Raw genomic sequence first — 22,193 nt, forward strand, 5'->3', positions numbered from 1 at the left:
TATGGAACTCCATCCATCCATCCATCCATCCATTCTTTATGGAACTAAGCAAATATTAATGTTATTAGTTGTACTTTTTTATGTTTGCCATGATCTTGGTTATGAATAAATAAATACCAAGTCAGCTGGCAGCTCTGTGAGGCTGTATTAAGGCATAGAAGAGCTTTGAGCTAAATGCTAACATCAGCATGCCAACATGCTGACAATAACAATGCTAACATGCCAATGTTTAGCAGGTAAATATTGAGCATAGAGTTAGTTCAGGCAGGACATGATGTCAAGCTCAGCTAACATCCCAGCTACATCAGTTGATCTCAAACAGCCAATCGCTGATGGAGCAGCTGATTGATGGAAAGGAGTCAGGTGATAGATTGCATGATTCCTTTTTATGCAACCAATTGGCGAATCTCATTCTAGGTTGCCCTATTTAAACTGCTTTGGCCTGCCTACTGTTGCTGTGTCCTCTGCAAGCCGCTTTGCAACCTGCCTCCACCCCAGCTCCTCCTTTTCATTTTGTGCTGCTGCACATGGAAGGGCAGGGAAGTTTGCTCTCTCTGCCTCAAGCTTTCCTCATTGGCGCATGGAAGGGCAGAGAGGTGTGCTCTCACCGCCACAAGTTTTCCACGCAGGCGCATGTAAGAGGCTTTCTGCATACATGAAAAAGTTAAGGACTCACCAAAGATATTGCAACTTATCCTGAGAAGAAAATTAGTGTCTCAGTCAAATTTCATGACACTTCATCCATCTGGAGATATTTCACAAAAAACACAAATGTCAACCTTATGGTGGTGCTAGAGGGGAAGCTAGAGGATCACCAAAGTCAGTAGGATTTGTCATCTGAGGTCCCCAAATGACTGTACCAAATTTTGAGCCAATGCTTTTAGTAGATGTTGAAAAATTCCCCTAGATAAGTAACTTTGATCCCATGGTGGCAATAGAGAAAACGTTATATAATAATTAAATCTATTAGGACCATGAATGTCTGTTAAAAAATGTACGGCAGTTTATACCGTGATGTTGATATTTCAATCTGGACCAAAGTAGCTGAAAATGTTATTTCTATTGATATATTAATTATTTATATTTTGACCATAATCCCTCTTCGTCTTTCTGTCTTCACAGTTTACCAAAATGGCAACATATCAGTTTCAAAGGCTCTACCTACTGATATTATATCTTGATCACAGAACAAGTCTTCCTCCTCTTAAAATGCTTGTAGTACAACAGAAGTGGTCATTCAGTGGTCAAGGGTAAATGATAGTGTCAAACACAATAATCAATGTACCTCTGTGACTGTCACCAAGACATCCGTCTCCAAAAGCAACATGAAGTGAAGGTTGTCCAGGAGACTGATTCATTCACTGAAGGTTTCACAACACGTAGACAGAAATAAACTTGCCACGTCTGTGCTCTCTGGTTCTCATGGTCTCTTCACAATCACTATTCAGATTCTGCTCTGTTAGAGGCTATAAAACGCTGATTTCCAGAGGGGACTGTTGAATGCCCCCAAACAGCTCATCAATTAGGACTGTTTGCTGAATCACTGAGTGTTATTCATGCAGAGTGAATGTTTCACAACCAAATGATGATTCTTTTCAGCTTGTTGAAAGCTTCTAGAAAGTCACTGTAGGCGGGAGAGTACCTGCACTGCTTTGTTCGGTCTAAAATGTGAATGAAATAACACTATGTAACTCCCTAAAGTGCCCACATTTTACATACATTATCCCTGCTCTTTTTTCAGAACCTGTCTAAACTGATATTAATATGACCAACTCTGCTTGAATAGTTTATAAAAACTTGATTTGTCAGGGAAGGCTTGTGGAGATGTATCCAGCAATTATATTTTTCCATGTATACATTTTTTGCCTGGTGTTTTGGTTTTCAGCTAAATTATCATCAAAATAGAACAAACTGAAGTGGATTATGTCTTCAAATCATGAGCAAAAGTTTGATTGTCAGACCTCACAATGGCTGCGTTTCCCAGTTAAGAGCGATCTTAAGACTTAAGAGCACAGTTAAGAACGTCTTTGGTAAGAAGAGTCGCTAAGAGTTCTTAATGTCCTTCTTAGGGTCGCTCTTGAGATCGCTCTTTAAGAAGCTCTTAACAGGAGCTGACCACTAACGCGGTGCTGAAACTAAATCAATCGATGTCAGGCAAATTGATCACCCACCACTTCATCAGCACATAAGTCACACACAGCGCTGCTACCTAACGCACTAATTCCCTGCTGCTCATGTGTATGTGTGTTCTAATAATTCTAATGAAAAACTAAGACGATAAATATTTGTTAATGATCTATTTTCATGATGAAAACAAGACTACAAATAAATAAGAAGTAGTCTTGGTACGAGAATCATGAGGGAATGTATTATATTTAAACAAAAAAACACAGACGCCTTGCTGAGACCGGTGCCGTCTCCCACCACCTCCAGGAAGCTCCACACTGCGTAAAAATGCAGCGCAGCCAGGCACTGCATCTCCGGGCTGAGGGCGAAATTGTACCAGGTTGCCTTCCGGATGTGTGGAGACAGTAGTTGATGAGGCATTGTATCCCAGCACGGGGCAGCCAGTACTTCATTTGGGCAGGCCGGTCTGACAGCACATCGAGTGGGCTGAAGTGCTAACGCACAAATGCATTTACATATACGGTTTGGCTTCGCACACGGTGACGCTGTTGGTTAGCAGCGAGAATATGCTGTAAAGCAGCCATGGTATCTCACACGTGTGATGTGGCAACGCCTTTATATAGAGTAGCGGGTGGAGCGTCCCTTGATGAGGTTCCAGCTGAGCTGAATTACATCTGTGAAATGTCGCAGGTTTGGAGGGTGGATGTGTTTCTGTTGTGCCCTGACGCATTTTTTAGATGCAGTAAACTATCTCATATGTGCATGCAGATGTGGGATATGTGCGGACAAATTATGATAAATGATAGCCATGATGATTCATTTTATTTGTGTGCCTGATGTGCACAGCACATACAGGAACACACTTGTTATTCCTCATACTTATTTTTCGTCTTATTATTATTCTTCTTCCGCCAGATTTCGGTGTGTAACTTGTGCCACAGCTTTGAGCACACACAGGGTCTTCATAAAACATATAGATTCAAGATTCAACATGCACAGTAACGACACGCGTTTCCCTGCAGAATGAAATTCATTCTTTTCTGTCACCAATTAATGCTAAACAATATAAATCTGAAGTATAAAATAGATCAAAATATATACGGTGTGCACTGTTGTAACATCTCCTCACTTAGTGTAATATTAATGTGCCTGCCGTGGCTGGAGCTGTGAGCGTTTGGTCGCTAAGAAGAGTGTTAAGAGTGGGTCACCTCGATAATACAACTCCTTTGTGAAAGATCTTCTTAGCGCTAAAAGCGATCTGGGAAATGTGTTTTCCTTTCACGGGAGGCTTAAGAGCGTTCTTAAGAAGCTCTTAGCGCTAGGGTAGCCATGGAGGTTCAGCCAGTTCATTTATACGCTCTCACACTCTGTTCTCATCTCATTCATACTTCAAAGGCCATAACACTGTTAGACGTCATTGGATTCATGTATTGGTTTTCTGTTCGCCACTGAGATGTCATTGTCATCTGCTCCAAAAACATGGAAAGACAAACAAACAAAGAAACCAAGGACTCTCGGGGGAATAGAAATAAAAATACATAATGTGCTCAGAGGAATGTATATCTGCAGAGTAAAACTCTACTGTCAAACATTAAATATTTCCCCTTTTGTGTAAAAGAGACTGGTTTTGAATAAGGCTGGTGGTTTATCCAGCAATTAAATATTTCCTTATAAACATTTTTGTCTGATGTCATGGCCTCTTCGTTGTGGATCTCCCTCTCCTTATTCTTCTTTGCTGCTGTTCTCTTTCTTCTTCTTTAGTTTTGTTGATCGTTTTCTTCTTTGTTGTTGTTTTTCCTCTTTAGTATTGTTGTTATTGTCCCTCTTTTGTTGTTCTTGTTCTCATTCTTCCTCTTCCTCTTTGTTGTTGTGGTTCTTTTTCTTCTTTGTTGTTGTTCTCCGCTGTCTTTGTTTCTGTCGTGGCTCTCCTTCTTCTTCCCCCTCTTCTTTGTTGTTGTTCTCCACTTCATTCTTCATTGTTGTTGTTCTCCTTCGTCTCTGTTGTTGTTCTTCTTTGTTGTTGTTTCCCTACTTCCTCTTTATTGTTGTTTTTCTGTATCTTTTTCTTCTTTGTTGGGGTTGTTCTCCTTGTTCTTCATTGTTGTTCTTCTTTGTGTTGTTCCACCTCTTCATTGTTGTTTGCCTTCTTTCTCTCTGTTGCTGTTGTCTCCATTCTCCGTCATTGTTGTTGTCCTTCTTTGTCATTGTTGTTCTTCATCTTTTTTTATTGTTGTTGTTGTTCTTTGTTGTAGTTCTTTTTCCTCTTTGCTGTTTTGTTTTACTTTTAGTCCGCTACATTTATTTGACAGCGTTAGTGATTCAGATTTATACAAAATTCAAATTAACTAAGAAATTAAGATGTAACCTTTTATTACAGAGTTAGTTACCCCCAGTTTATACAGTAGTTAAAAGTAGCATTTAGTTGCAACATTAAAGTGATGTACACATTAATACATTAATAATCATCTTCTAGTAATACAATCTTGAGACATTCAGCATAATGTGTAGTTTTGTATATTTTGAAGCTAATATTTTAGTAGGCCTATGAGTTTGACAGCAGGGCATGTGCCAGAAAGTATTTTTTACATTGTGATAATTTAATTCAGTAAAAGATTTGAGCTTTTCTTCTATCCATGGGGATTCTCAATAATTGCTCCCTTGACACGTTACAAGAAGTAAAATTCAATACAATCAGAGAGCACTTAGTGCTCATCAAAAGAACTGCAGCTTAATACATGTCAGCTCTGGTTTCATCACTCAGCTGAATTTCAGCCTGAATGTGACTGTTTTTTTGCTGCATTTTCTTTGAAGAATGAGAATACTGCATCTGACTGAAAAGTTACACCAGAGACTTTATGTCCATTTGTCTTTATGTCCCTGTTAATGGGGTTAAACAAGGCAAGGTGGTCGTGCTTTGTCTGCGTACTTGTTGGTCAGAGAAAGCCAAGTATTCTACCTTTGCATTGCTCACTGAGTCATGACAACCAGCGCCACAACAGCAGCAGTATAAAAGGAAGAATGTGTCTCTTGACACTTTCCTCAGTGAGACTTACAGTTTAGGTCAGAGAGAAGATGATGCAATCCTCTAATGGTGCTTTATGAATGAGAGAGAGGCCCACAGATAATCATCTTTGCATCAAAGGAAGAGCTCATCTTGGCCACAACTGGACATAATTAATGCACAGACCCAGCTGGAGAGACACTCTAAGACTGAACAAAAAGAGTCGGGGGTCCTCTGAGAGTTTCTCGAGGCTTCGCTGCTGGCAGCAAATGAGAACGTGCTGCCTTATCGGGGCAAACATGCAGCAGAATGTTGTGATACTCATTTATAAAGCAAATGTACGCAGAAACTGTTTTTACTGTGCAAGGAGAAACATTGCTGGCTCGAAAACATGCTGCAATTATTCAATTATTTAATAAGTCCTACAGTGATCATATTTTAATGTCTGTACACACTGGGAATATTGATTAATGGGAGTCTATGAGAACATGATCACAAGGAACTGTAAACATAAAAAGTGATGTGGAGCATGCATATCTGCTTTCATGCCCTAAATAAACATACAGAACACCAGTGGTGAAATGATAACAGAGTACATTTACTCAAGCACTGTTGTGATGTCCCCTCCCACTCTGCCTGTCAGTTGTCTTACTCTGTTGTGTGCGTCTGCAGGTACTGAGAGTTGGTTGGCATAAAGCAACTGCTTTTCTGGTCAGTTCAGCAGGATTTATAGTTGTGCGGCTAGCCTGTGCATGTCGCCTACGCCATTGTGAGCATTTTTACTTGTGCGGTGGTGTGTCTGTGTCACTCTGCTGTTACACCTCCAAAACACTAGTTGGCGGCGGAGGTTTCTGTGAAGTGCTGTAAAATTGGTGTGATTCAGTGGATTCAAAACTCACCCAAAACACACATTAAACATGGCTTAATAGAGATAATTTCAAACACAAGTACACAAATCAGCTTCACTATAACACGCAGCATTCGCAGACATAGCACTTGTCTTTATCTGGACACATTTTCCCCTGTGATCCCCCACAAATACAACATGCTAATGTTATAAGCACAAGCCTATGGCATTTTACATTGTATAAATTAGCCTAGCCGCTGGTGATCTTTTCCTCTTCTCACATAAAACCAGGGACAACAACAACATTTAACAAAGGTAATTGTACTTGTTACTCTCTCTTGTTACACCATATTTTCATTCATCCACACACTTTCTACATGACTGATTCCTAACCCGCTTACACACTCCACCAGTTAGTTAATATGTTTATTACTCTGAGTTAAATAAAACATTTTTGACTGATATATTTGTGTGTGGTCTCCCTTTTTGTGGCTTGCCTTGAGCCAGGAGGTGACATTGTGCATATGAAATTTGAGGTACTTGTATGTTCCTGAGTATTTCAATTTTTTGTGCAACTTTGCAGTACTGTCCATTGAAAACTGTGCTTCTCCAACTGTGATGATTCTGAAGGTTTGTGATAAACTGAAGGATGAAGTGTTCATTTATGTGATGAGAAAATTCTCCTATTTCTTAAGCTAAATAAACTCTTTAAAAACCCTCTTGGATCAGCTGGAAAATACATCGTCACAAAGCTGGAAACTGGGCTATTTTTGCAACACCATGAAAAGTTGACTTTTTAGAAATATGTGGTTCTCACAGGACAGTGTTGCTACAATGATGATCTTATAGAATATGATGCATTGCTGTAGATAACTATCCAACAGTATATAAAGGAGTTAAAACAACCTTAAACATCTACAGCAGTAAAATGCAACATACACTTCAATGCAGCAGTAGTATTAATCCAAATACATTATATATAGTGATAAAACACTGACATTTTACCCTTACTTTGATAGGTACATTTTGCTGATAATACTTTTGGATTTTGGAATGCAGGGCTTTTACTTGTAGTGGAGCATAGTGGTGTAGTGGTATGAGTACTTTGACTGAAAGGATCTGAATATCTCTTCCACCACTGCAAGAGACCCACAGGCCGACACAGATATAAAGATACATGCCCAGATTCAATTACCAGATATATCTCGCTTTTCTCTGTTGAACTTCATTTGTGTTTTTGACATTTTGAACCCGTGTGAGTTGCCAAAACAGCAAAAAGGGTCTGTCTGGAATTAGATGAAACTAAGAAGTGGTGCAGTGAAGGTGACAGCCTGAAAGAGTACTTATCTAATCACAGTAGCAACTGATTCCCGTCAAAGCGGATAAAAGGAGTATGGGAAACTGCTTTACTTTTTCATTTAGAGAAGTGAGTGATAAGCACTCAACCTTAGCCGCCGCCACACCTGAATACACAAACACACAAGCTATCACTTTCATGTGTGAGAGTACAGGAGGAGCTGTGGTTTGTGAAATGACTGTCAGGCGGAAAATATATGTAACAAAAAATTCTTTTTATGTTAAATAACTGTATCTAATTAGACGGAGTGGGTCATGTAAGACTGGCAAAATTCAATCTCTGGCACCACCACAGTGATCAGTGTTCAAAGAGGGTATGAATGTCAGGTTATCAGATTCATAAAGTTATAGAAATGGTCAGACACAGAGCAACATATCTCTACATTTTTTCAATTAAGTTATTATATCAGCTGAAAAAAAAAGCGGTGATGACGGTGATGACCTCATCACTGCAGTAGCATCACTTGCAACACATTCTCACTCCGACCTTGTCACATAAATGTTGGGTCATGGCTTTTCCAAGTTGACAAATGACGTGCAAGGCATCCTGGGTACGTTGGTTGTTCACGTTCTGGGACACCGTGTCAGTTTCAGCCTGTTACATGCATGGTCTGTTTCCAAAATACACTTCAGTTTTCTCAGGAAATATATTGGTACAGCATAATTGACATCTTTTTTCCTTCGACAAGAAACACACATGATTACGATTAGCCAACACGAGCACGGTTAGGTTTAGGCAACAAAAGCACGTGGTTGGGTTTAGGAAAAATGAACAGGGTTTGGCTTTACAGTCATAAAGAAAGCAAACACTAGCCTCCCAGGTGAAAGTTGGTAATTGCTGGACTCCTTCACTACCCCTACCGCTCACCCGACTTGGACTTTCACCCCCTTGACTTGCGTCATTTTCCCGCTGCTTTTCTCGCACAAATGGTGTATCATACTGACGTGAAAGGATGGCTTTTTTTCTTGGTGTCTGACACTGGAAGTCACTGCCCAAACACTGGTATTCACCAACTTTGGAATGAGACCAGGTTGTCATGCGACAGTGGTATTGTGTCAATGCAGTTATCATCACAGCCCTAGTGCTCACATGACAATGCTAACATGCAGACATTTAGCCGGTATAATATTTACTGTTTTCATCAATTTAATGTTGTAGCATGATGGCATGCTTAGATTTACTAGTTAGCACCAACATTAAGTAAAGCTGTGATGAGAATGTCATTATTTTGCAGGTATGGAGTCATTGTAGTATTGTCATAAAAAGATACAAAAGTACTCCACCAACTTATACAGACATACCTAATGGCTGCAGATACAGCACCGTCTACTGTGCATCTCATATCTATTACATAACAACTCCTCAATGCACGTGAGCAGAATCTGTTACAGAGGACATCAAACTTTTTTTATTATTATGGAGGCAAACTGATTGATTGTCTTCCCTGTGGCTTGAGGTTGGAACCATCTGTTTTCATTACAATGTAATTTTTTTTTACAACCTGCACTAAGCAAGATGGTTGTATAATTAATCTGAATCACATTGTCTGTCTGGAAGACTGATGAGTTTCTATTCCCCACTGAGACACTTAAGATGGAGCAGGTTGGCCAAATCAAACATTGGTGTGAGGTCTGGTTGGTTTCTGCACATCAGACATGATGATGAATTTAAATTTGAACAGCTGTCTCCTGAACAACGGTGAGCAAACTGTGAAAGATGGACTCAGAGTTAGATATTTTGTCAAAGTCAAACTGAAATGAAAAATTATTTTGCTTGTGCACCTATCTGGTCAACGAATATAATAATAATAATCTAAAAAAAAGGCTGCTTTAGTAATGCGGTACCATAATGTTCTTCAGGAGGCATGGAATTTGGTTTTGACTGACACTGATGATGTGATTCCATACATTAGTCCGCACAGTACTCTGTGGCTCCAAATGTCGATTGATGTCATAATTTGAATAATGGAGCTAAGTATAAAGTGCTGAGATCGGGACTTTATGTTGATGTTCAGCAGTCTGCTTATTGACATTGTAGCTACCAGATATGTTTGACCTGGCAGATCTGTGTGGGGTTCTGTGTCTAAAGATAACAGAACACATTATAATTGGCTGTCAGAAAGTGTACAGATCATTTATGTATAAAAACTGTACACAGCACTGCCACTCAGCCTCACTTTCAATTTGTTTCCATTCACCACTTGCGGTATTGCAACAGAAAATTCCACTATTGTTAAAGACACATCTGTAAAGCTGTTGATCGGAAAACATGTACTTATAACCTAACATGGTCAATTATTATTCTTTATGTGTATTTTAAATCTTTGTAAAACGTGTCCAAAGCCCTCCCAATTTTTTTCCCTGAATGACATCACTGCTGTGTGTGAGCATGGATCTACATGTGTGTTTTGTCTTGGAAACAAGGATGTTTGCTAGTGTGGCAGAGAGGCAGGGATCATTTGATTTGAAATATCCTGCCGACCATGCCAAGTTGTGGCAAGACTAGAACTAGAACTGTTTACTGTTATTCATTTTGTATTATTATCGACAGCAGCACCCAGGGGAATTTCACACCTTAGAAAACAATCACCCTGTAACAGTTTTACTTTTTAATGCCCTAATCCATTTAACGTATGTGATACTTGTAATCTGCAAGTGCCAGCATCCTCATCTTATGTGTCTCATCCTTTGGCACCAATGACTGAAGTTTGCCAAACCCATCATCCATTTGCAACAACCACATTAACTTAATTTATGCCTTTAAATGTCTTAGTGTGTGGCAAAATTATAGCCCATCATAAAAGTTTAATTTAATCTTGTTCACGAGCTCTATCAGAACAGTCTCTAGCATGAGCACCAATCACTACATTGTGATTATATTAACTTCAAGTGTATTAAATTACCCCTTTTGCAAGGCTGAGCAGTGGCGTCGTATCTGGTCCATGGTTTGCTCATTCACATAGACTGGCTGGGCCAGAGGCATGATGGGATTAACACCACTGCACATATTCAGTGGGCTGCATAACTTGGAAGTAACCTGGAAGCTAGAAACATTTTGGTGTACATGCCAGGCAAGCAGTTCTCATTGGACTGAATAAGTGCCATCTTGGGGTCCGGTATCTGCTTCTAACAATACTTTTATGGTACTGATGTGGTAACAACTTGAGGATATATTTTCACAGTTATTTGCTATGGTGCCCCAGAGTGGCCAATAGAGAGAATAAAACAAATAAATTGAGATGATGTTTTATTAATTTGTGGACACAAGATATAATTTGTTACCTGAGTTTAATTGAGTTGTTCCCAGGTTTGGTGAATTTGTGTGCCTGAGATTTTTGGCCTCAGTTTAATTAAAATGGCCCAACATTTTTGTTAATTCGTGTGCATGAGATAAGAGTATAAGAGCCAGCCATAATGAAAAAAATAAGATGTAAACAAAGGTACTCTTATAAAACTTAATTAAATGAAAACACTAATTCACCATTAAACAAATAAACAGCAATAACTATAATTCAGTCAGGAACACTTTAGTCAGAGAAAACTTTATTTCCGTTTGCAGTATTATAATTGATGGTATGGCTCTGTTCTGGGGCCCCTCTGCCTTTCCTCTGGCCCACGCAGAAAGCCTCTTCCACCCACCTGCATGGAAAGTATAAGGCATAGAGAGCACACCTCCAAGCCCTTCCACGTACCTGCATGGAAAGCCTTAAGAGAGAGAGAGAGCACACCTCTCTGCCCTTCCACGTGCAAATGAGGAAAGCCTGAAGCAGAGATAGCAATCCTCCCTGCCCTTCCATGTGCCTACATTGGAAAGCCTAAGGCAGGGAGAGCAGCAGCAAAGACCCCCGTCGGAACAGAACAGAGCAGCATCAATAACAAACAGAAATGACATTGATAAGTCAGACACAGCATGAAAAGGAGGAGCTGGGGTGGAGGCGGGTTGCAAAGCGGCTTGCAGAGGAAGCAGCAATAGAAGCAGGCCAAAGCAATTTAAATAGGGTGCCGTGAATGAGATTCACCAATTGGTTGCATAGAAAGGAATCATGCGATCTATCACCTGACTCCGTTTCATCAATCACCTGCTCCATCAGTTGATTGGGCTGTTTGAGATCAACTGATGTAGCTGTGATGTGAGCTTAGCTTGACATCATGTCCTGCCTGAACTAATGCTGCTCAAATAATGCATCAGGTGTGGAGAGAAGGACTGGAGAGGATGGACCACACCACATGCAGACCAACATGCTGCAGCAAGCAAAGCACAAGACTGAGCACACCCTGATCCCAGCCTTTTATTAGTTCAGGTGTAACCTGATAGTTTGAGGCTAAAGGCCTTCACACACTGAGTCTGAAATTTTTGTCCATCATTAAAGTTTTTAGATCCTTTTTCTGTGCTTTGTGCATCTGTTTAAAGCCTTTAGATAATTGTTTGACCCAAGAAGCAGTGAAAAAATACAGCAGCGGGACACATCCACATCAAAACAGAGGAATAAATTACACCTTATCCTTTCATAACTCAGCCTGCTTTCAACAGATCAGATAGCAGCGGTAAACTGGTAGTTGATGAGGTGAGTGTACTTCTACAACAATCAAGGCACCAAGGGTACCTTGCACATCATATCTCCACGTGGAAAGTTCATGACCAAACGCTGATACGTACAAGGTTGGAGTTAGCCTATAAAAACATTACCATATAGAACATGACATAACATAAACATCCTGGCAGACAATTTTACACTAGACAAGATGAAAAGACACCTCTGAGATATTCTGATGCCTGAAAGAGAACTAGGCTGCATTTAGTGCCACATAAAATGCTTTTCCTCTTATTTTCATCCTTTGAATTGTGGGAAAAATCCATTAACCAAATGGCAAACAGACAACCAGACAGATTTCAATTTAAATATCTGTTAAAAAAGGGAAATGCATTTTCCTTTGTTTTTGTTGATCTTCTCTTGCCCAGTGCAGAAAATCTAAACCTCCAGCATGAAATGTGTCCATCTAATGCTCCACATGAGTCACTGATTCTGTGCTATGTGTAAATATACCCTGAACTTACTCTCCATCTGCAGTTTTAATATCTGCAATGTTTCTGTTATAGTTTGACATTTTGGAAAATATGCTTATTTATGTTGGAGAATTAGATGAGAAGATATACATCTCATTCAACACCAGTAAGCATATAAGAAAATTTCCCCCAAGCCATTAGAAAAGTCTTTTTAAATTGGTGTCTGAGATATGACTCTTCCCATGAAGCACTTTTTAGTTTTGCCTCGAGCCAATCCTTTGTTTTTGCTTGCTTCCTGAGAGCCACGATAATATGTTTAATCACCAGGGGCTGACTGATTGTAGCACACTGGGAAAAGACAACCAGTTAGCAGCTGAGCAGCGGCTCTCGCATGTTCTTCCGCTCATTTGGGTTTGTTCCCAAGAATGACGCATTCTTGAGCTCAGGGGATCCACACTGAATGAGACTTGCGCCATGGCAACCCCTTTCAACATATCGGTATTAGTAATGTAGATATCAACAGTTGCTTTTTGACTATTTAGAATCCCAAGCTTACATATCCAAGAAGTGATTTTTACTAGTAGCAATTATAAGTAAAGATATCTACTATTCATTTCTCACTGGTAAAAATTTTTAATTCTTGTATAAACACTTAATTTCTTACTAGTGTTTACTGCAGATATATCTATAAAAATTATATTTCAGATATCTACAATTCCTTTAAACTGCTCATCAGAACTAAATTTTAGATATCAAAAATAGGAATGCCGTACGTAATTTGAGCTAGTAATCCAAAACAAATATAGTATGTTGGCTACACACTTGAAATAAATATGCTAATTTAAAGTCAACTATGTGTTAGTGTAACTTAAATAATATGATGCCCACATATTCGATCGACACATCCAGTGCTTTCTTGATGTATTGGACATATCGGAAATGCAGTTGTTGATATCTGAAATGTGAAATTACAGTTACACTAGTCACAATGCTCTTTCAACATGTGGGAATTGAATTGTAGATACTCGTAATTATTGTTCTTACTGATATCTATATATATTTTTTGGAACACTCTTTATTGTTTTTGTAAGATAACAGTCCATGTGCTGAATCAATACACAATTTACAAATATCTACTCCAATACCCTTCCACTCACCCCACATAGTGCCTGATCAAAAATAAATAAATAAATGTTGTGGGCTCTGATAAAATGTTCAAAAACCACCCTTCTTTACTCTCCAGGTTTAACCCTCAGGTTATTCATTAGCTTTTATTTGGTTTGCATGTCCATCTCTTAGATGTAAGTGGATGTTCATCCTTCCATTGTATGGCCATGCATTATCTATACTTTAATAAATTAAATCAAAGATATCTGTAATCAGTTTCAAAGATATCTTAAATCATTAAAAACTTAACTGTTACTTATCAGCCCTACTGATTAGGGCTTGCCAACAGCGCTTCTGGAGCCTTGGCTTTTTACCGGCTCTTATAGGCACGTAAAAAGATTTTGGATTCACTAATGCTTGCAAATTGAGTTAACTGGTTCCTATTTAAGAGTCAGTCAATGAGAATGATTAATTCCCAAATTCCACATAATGCTTGAGATCATAGATGTATAAAGAGAATTGGATACAGCATTGGAGGCGTTGCCCTGTTCATTCCTACGGAAGTTGCTTGGTGGTGCATGAAGCCATAAAAGTTTGACTTCCCAGGTATTAAATTACGCAGATCGACTGCATCGTGGGGCCCATAGAGCAAGTGCACTAGAGCCTAACACATGCTAACTTGAATGGGAAAAAATTATGTAATTTTGCTTGAGACTTTCCAAATGTTATCAGAACACATGGATCACATCTTGATAGTAAAGCCAATCTTACGAATCTTGTGAATTTTACGGGGGGTTGTGATGCTCAAAATAATGCATCCACTGATTTCAGGTTGTTCTCCCATACTGTTCATATGTGATATGTAAATCATTTTAAGGTCTTCACCGTGTTACTTTTCCTAAACCTAACCACAGTAACTTTACTTGCATAAACCTATCCTCCGTAACTTTATGTTAATTACGTTACTGTATGGGACCTTACGTCATATATGAGGTGCTAATTTGTAACATATCATTTGGGCTGTTCTATAAGAATATAGACAACTCTTTCATATGGAAAAGTTCTTTTTGGTCCCAATGGCATCATGTGATGGAATGGAAGTTGTAATTCCATGGTTTGGCCACTGTGTAAAGTTGGCTTCAAAGACCAGCGCTGTTCCTGGGGGCTTGTTCTGGACTCTGCTCAGAAAGAGAACTTCGTGTTTTCTTGCCTTGTATTGTAAACTAGCTTTATTTCCAACAACAAAAATGGCATCCTAAAATAGTGTGGAGGACTTTATGGACGACAAATTTCACAGTGTTTTAGCTTACTCGGATATTCAGGATATTCAAGTATTTTCCCAGTGTGGTATTAGTCACTTTCACTTCGAAAGTAAAGGGAACACTTCTGTCACCACTGTAAACAACTGGACACATTCCAAACCCAAACCAAAAAGGTTGGGAAAACACTTGGTTTCATCTGCATAGTATCTTAGAAGTCTATCTTTTAATGTAAAATCTTAGGCCATGTTTACACTAAAACGATGAACTGAAAACAGAATTGTTTCTCATTTTCTCTCAAAGTTCCGCATTTAGACGACAACATTTTGATAACAATCGCCGTGCACACGGATCCGCAAAAATGACCAGAAACACTGCAGTATACATGCCAGGCCAGTAGTTGACAACCAATGGCAACAGCATGAACGTTTGTCTGGATGGACGAAGAGGTGGAGTTGCTACAGTAAATCTACACTATGATGGGGAAGCGTTGATAAATTCAATCGAGTGAGCGGCACAAGCAGAGCTCGGGAGTCCGCCATTGTTGTTGTGATGGTCGACTTTCTCGCACGTGCCTAGTGACTGGACGCGTAATGCGGATGTGCGAAAAGTCTCCGTTTTCAGAGGAACTGCATATTGCAAGTTTACATGACAATGGAGAAAAGAAAAAATTGCACTCTGGAACCTGTTTTCAAAACATTGCGTCTTCAGGTACCCAAAACGCTGCTGTCGTGTAAACGAGCAGCCAAAATGCAACTAAAGTTCACCGTTTTCAGTTGAAATCATTGTCGTATAAACAGGACCTTAATCTGAAAAGTTACTGAAACTGTCAGATGAATTTCGTGGAGTAAAAAGAACAATATTTTCCTCTGATATGTGGTGAAGTAGAAGTATAAAGTAGCATAAAAAGCACCTTAAAATTGTACAGAACTTTAGTAAATGTACTTTCCACCCCTCTGAAGAAGTAAACCGAAACTTTAACTTTTATGTTTGGTTAAAAGACGAAGAAATAGCCAGTGGTTTGCCAAGGCCTTGGAGCCTATCAGAGAGCTAAAAGAGAGAGAGCAGAGATCTCATTAAGAAGATTCGTTTTTGTTTTTTTGTTTCTGTTCGTTGTTTGCCCACTCCTCATCACTCATGTCTGACTCATCAGAGTTTGTGCAAAACTATACCGCATGTCTAAACAGCTAAAAGTCACAGAAACTCTCCCACTCTGAGAGATGATGCTTTGTGTCGTGAGGATGAATTCTCCACTGGCTGGCATTAAATTGAATAATCTCTCATGTACACTGGGCGTGCCTAACCCTATCCCTAACCCTCCTCTGATGATATACACAAGAAACAAATACATCCTCATTAGCAGGCTGATTCAGCAGATGTTTTAATTTGAAAGTTTCACTGACGTTCTTGTTTTTTTCCTATAGGGAACCAGTTTGCCATTTGCAGCGATGTTATTTCTAACGACGACGGCAGGCAGGAAGGACGTGGGCACTGTCCATGACCTTTCCGGCGCTGTAGGAGCGAGTTCCCCGAGGCGCTGTACCGCTCCCACTCCACACATGGGCGGTACATTACATGATAAAGAGAGTGTAATATAAAAGCTACAGCCATGTTATCTTCTGCTGGCTCCAGACTTAATAATTAGACGCATAACCTTGATTTACCAGTTGACTGCTGAGGTCTCTTTTCTGCTGTGAGTTCTTGGATTATGTGTTTGATGCAGCTTGAAACTATGAATAGTAAAAAGCCTCAGGCAGCCGCATAATACAGATATTGACATGCAGATAGTCATACCAGTGAACATATGAATGCATCTACTCTTTATATTTACTAACATTTTAATAACTGCACTGTGAAAATTAATATTACTCCTGAGTGTTGAAAGGGACGCTTTTCATCCTGGACCCTATTTTCACATGTTTTTGTGTTTAAGTGATGGAAACAACAGTTTTTGAAATTGGTTCAGTATTGACAGAGACATAACATGCTGCGATGTAATCTCCACTGGCAATTGTGCACCGTCAATTTATAGCTGTTAAACATACTTGTTTTTCCATTGACAGACTCAGATTGTTATTAGAAGTGTCTCACAACATGAGCAAAAGGACTCTACAGAGAAATTCTATGTTTTTCCTAACCTTTCGCGAATCTGTTTATGACCAAGTCTTGCTGAAGGAGAAATATGAAATGTTGCGAGAGGTGACTTGTCGCAGGGAAAAACAATGGTGCAAGTGTTTGTGAGAGACGAAGAGAAGAGAGCGTGGAAGAGTTTGTTGTGTTGGAGTAAGGACTCATTTATGCTCAGGGTTCGATATGTATACAGAGACGGATGGAGCCTTTTGTTTGTACTCTGCTTTGATTTCGTCCATATTTGCGCACCACTTCTGACAGCTTATAGATATGGACAAAACGGAGCAGGACCACCAGAGATCATGGAGTGTAGTGTTGTTCAAGCGAGATACAACCATAGAAGATGAAGAAATTTAAATAATGGTGGAACGGACCAAATTGGTGATAACATTTACAGTGAAAATAGTGAAAAGAATTCTCCGTCCACATGTTGGGACGTACAGTATATAATGGCCACACAAACCACTGCCGTCTACAATGCTGCCCCCGTTTAAAGTACATTATTATGACCTCGTCCGCTGTCGCCTTGTTTGCTGTAGTGTGAAACTTTTGACTCTGCCCCTCTAGTGACATCTACTGGCTGTATCTATGCCAACATAAACAATGCATGGAAGTAAGAGGGCAGTGATATTTACAACATTTGAGACAGCTGTATCTATATAGCATAAAGGGAGTGTAAATGAGCCTTAAATGTAACCTGTGAGAGTTGTGTTTTCCCTTGTGACTTAAATTTCATCACCGTGTAATCATGTCAACATGTGTCCAGCGCAGCAGTAAACATCCTGAGAAATATCAAGAGGTTTCAGAGGTTTCAAATTCTCACTAATTAAATCTATAATGTTCACAAAAATAAATGACAACATTTTGATGTTGTTTTTAGGAGTAGTGTGATAAATTTCAAAACTGTATCTAAGATAAAATGTTTTGAATTCAGTCCTCATGTTAACTGTTGCAGTCAATGGAAATAAGAGCATCTTTAAACATCAGTTTGTCACTTGCGGAGCTATAAATATTGTTTAGAAATAAAATAACAGATCTTTATTCTGTTTAGATGAAGTACACAAAATTCTCAGAATTTTGTCTTTAAAGCCACAATGTGTAGGAATTTCTCCCATCTAAAGTTGAAATCATATATTGCATTCAAACGGATAGCGCACTCTAGCGCCTCACTGTTTCAAATGCGTATTGCAACAGCGGTAGCCGCTGTGTACCAAAAAGCTAAGATAACATTGATGAAACCATGTCATCCGATACTTCATGGAGTATTCATTCAGGCTCCTACACAGACACACTCGACGCGAGTTGACAAACCCCCTCCTCACCATGCTGGCTGTCTTTACAACGTAGGACTGTTGGGGCGGGTGTTAATTGAAACAAACCAACACCTACCGTGATGCTGCATATGCATGATCCTGCATGATCATGAGGCTGTATGTCCCTTGCTGGCGGATATATTCTCAAGATGGCGAAACGTTATGGAACCCCCCAGACGACTTAACAATGTACAAACAAATCCGAAATTCTCCTTTAACGAGAATAAGTCAGATTATTGGTGGAGGTAATAATACACCAATGATGACATATTTATGAATGCAGACATCACTTTTTGCCAATAAACAACTGAAAATGCTACACAATGTCCCTTTAACAGAATTTTTGACACTTGTTTTGAAATCTGCCTTTACCTCCATCAGTGGTGATTGTCACAGCCATAGTGTGAAGCCAGTCTATGGGTTTTCATTTAGCAGGTAGCTCAACGAGATCCTGACTTACCCTTTGTGTCTAAGGTTGTGAGTTTGAGTCCTGGATGATGCAGAATAAACATGCTCATGCCCACTTAGGCATTGTGCTGTGTGAAGATTAGAGATACATGATTTCTAAGATATTTACAATTTAAGAAGTTTAGTTATTTATATGAAATTTGTATTCATTTATGTAATAAATCATCCATGTTGACTTCAATTCACGAGTCAAGTCTAATATAAATATCTAATAACACAGGGAATAAGGTTTATATTGGCCTTGCTTGTCGATAAATTGTAGTTTGGTCAAGTTTGTATTGCACTTGGATCATTTCAAGTTTTTGTTCAATTTTGAGGAATAACATAGAAAAGGAAGAAAAATGAGCTCTTGTCTGAGTAGTTTACAAAATGCTGAGAACTGTCTTAGGCTAGATGAGAAAAACCTTTGTTGGTGTATTCTATATACATGGTGTACGTGCATAAGGCTTATGAAACACTGGGCCCCTGGGCATGGATGGCACCACCACCTCTCACACACACAGACATTGAGGTAAGCATTTTTGTGGTTTTGTGTCTCTTTGATGTATTCATTTCTTTCTTTTAGTTGTTTTGTTTTTCTTTGTTGTCACTTTGCATGTCTTTGTAGTCTTTTGTGTCTATTTGCAGTTCTTTTGCATCTCTTTGTAGTCTTGTTGTGCCTCCTTGATGTATATTTGTGTCTGTTTGTAATTTTTTTGTCTCTTTGAAATCATTTTGTGTCTTTGTGAGATATATTTGTGACTTTTTTGGGGTGATTCTTGTGCATCTCTTTGTGATCTTCTTGTGTCTGTGGTTATTTTGTGTCTCTGAGGAATATTTGTGTTGTATTTTTGGTTGTTTTGTTTGTCTTTTCAGTCAGTTTGCATTTCTTTGTAGTCATTTTGTGTTGATTTGTAGTTCTCTTGCATCTTCTTGCGTGTCATTGTGGTCATTTGGTTTCTCTTTGAGGTTGATACGCGTTCATTTGAGTGCCATTTTGCAGATGACCAGGAGGGTCTCTGACACTTTGGGCTCCTGGGCCTGTCCCATGTAGACCCGTCTAGTAAATCATTCATGAATATGCACACCACATTACTTCCCGTTCAGTACATGGGAGTGCATTATGTGCAACATATACTATAACTGCAGTGCATCTCTCGGCCTTTACATACATGGACAGCTATTATAGCAACCCTGGTGGTTTCTGACAGTCTTCTGATTTTTCTATTGTCTGGGCAGCTCAACATGATCACAGTGTGACATTGGTGGCTTTTTGAATTCCAGCCCTGGTGATGCATTATGAACATCTTATACCTACCCAGGCTTTGTGCTGTGTACATTAGAGACACATGATTTTAAGGTTTAATGATAATTTTGGTGTGGACAGTTCTGCTGATGGACCTTCCTCCTCTTTTCTCCCTCTTTTTTCTTTCTCCTCAAAAATTCCCTTCCCTGACTAATTATCCTTTTCCTACATCAAATCTATGCTTATCACAAAAACACAAAGACATGTTGGAATTTTTAAGATAAATACTTAATAATGACATAAAATGCATAAGGGCAGTTTGTTGAGAAGTTTTATGAATAAACAAGAAGGAAAGTGTTTCTCTTTATTTGCCGAGAGATGTGCCATCTCATGCAGGATACACTTTCTTTAACTGCCTGTGCAGAGGACACTCTTATGTAACGTGAGTTATATGTGAAATGTGAAAGAATCTGGCAGACCACACACACACACACACACATGCAGCAACAGATGGGCTCATCATCCCTGTTGTCATGGTCATTTTAAGAATAGCGAAGGCCTCCTTTATAGCCTTGAAGATACAGAAATCTCTTCTAGCACAGAATACATAATGATCTATTGATCCTTTGCAGCACCGTTGCTCAATCTGTACCTCTGAAAGGCAGGTGTTGATCTGCTTTATGAGACCCATGGCACCAATCAGCCAGGTCTGCGGCGACAAAGCAGAAGCAATTACAGTCTACAGGCTGTGAAAAGCTCTCAAACGCATGGAGATGTAGAAAAAAAGAACTATAATAAAAAAACTGTCAGCTCTCATTTACCATCGGCGCTTAAAACAATTTTAACCAGATTGTGGACAATCTCACAAACATTTGATGTGCGTGATGTCTTTATTGCTTTCTTATTGTTGTTTTTTTCTTCAAGAACCAAATGATATAAAATCAGCTGTGACCACAAACAGAACAAAGACCAGACAGGAAATATTGCATGAGGACATTAAGAGACAACAGTATGAAATATGTCTGATTTTTGTTTCCTCTTACAGACAGAATTATCATTAAGTGAGACTTATAAAACACATACTGTAGGTCCAGTCCTTGATTATGTTCTGCTGAGCTGTGTTCAAAGCCACTGTAAAATAAATACACAGCTGTGACCGCGTTGCAGTGTTACTGTGGCAATTAACTGTTGTTTCAGTGTGTCACATTTTGTTTAGCAGTTTGATTTAACGGTTGGGCTAAGTGTGAATAAGTCGTTGAAAAAGATAGACAAGATAGAGGAGGAAGAAATAAAAGAAAGACACTCTGAAATTAACAAGAGAGAAATTAAAGAGCTGAAAAGTCAAGTAATAACTCCAGGGACATTACACAGAAACCTGAAGGTCTCGTCAACAAAGTCTGGTTCAGTGTGCAGCTGCATACGAGACGCAGAGCTACAGTGGGCGACCGCAATCATTCGTCATCGCCCAATAGAGATTGGTCACAAGAACACAAAGCTGTCATTAAGTGAATGCACAAAAAACCACAAAGATGCCATTAAAGAAGCAAAGAGAGTCTGCAGGGATTAATGTTTGAGCAGCCAGGTAACCCACTGTGCGCTGTCACTTAGTCAGAGAATACCTGTCATTGCTGCCTCCCAATCCACCGGCCTTTTATCTCCATCCACAGTGGATAAACTACGCCAACGATCAACACTGTAACCTCAACTTGCTTGTACGTTGTCATCACAGCCTCTCATGGCTTATTGCTTCATTTTACTCCATGGGATTTATTAGACTGCAGTTACTTTACAGATTAAAACTTTTGCACACAAACACATGAAACTTATAAGATATGATGTTTTATTATAAATAAAAGTACTCAACAGTAAATAAAGATAGATCTGAAACAATTTGCTGATTAACTGATTACTCCATTGACAGAAATTAACTGATTTAAGTCATTGTTAATGCAAGAACATTTCATGGCTCCAGCTTCACAAATCTGACAATATGGTGCTTTTATAAACACATTTCTTGCTTTCTTTACGGTAAACTAAATCTTCTCTAGCTTAGTAATTTTGTATCTCTTTGTGGTCGTTTTCTGTCTTTTTGTATTTTTTGTATCTTTATTGTCATTTTTTATCTCTTGTGGCCATTTTCTGTCTCTTTGTCGTCAATTTGTGCCTCTTTGTGGTCGTTTTCTGTGTCTTTGTAGTTTTTTGTCTCTTTGTCGTCATTTTGTGTCTCCTTGTGGTGGTTTTCTGTGTCTTTGTAGTTTTTTGTCGCTTTGTCGTCATTTTGTGTCTCCTTGTGGTGGTTTTCTGTGTCTTTGTAGTTTTTTGTCGCTTTGTTGTCATTTTGTGTCTCCTTGTGGT

Source organism: Epinephelus moara, chromosome 18, assembly GCF_006386435.1.
Source record: "Epinephelus moara isolate mb chromosome 18, YSFRI_EMoa_1.0, whole genome shotgun sequence".
NCBI classification, from domain to species: domain Eukaryota; kingdom Metazoa; phylum Chordata; class Actinopteri; order Perciformes; family Serranidae; genus Epinephelus; species Epinephelus moara.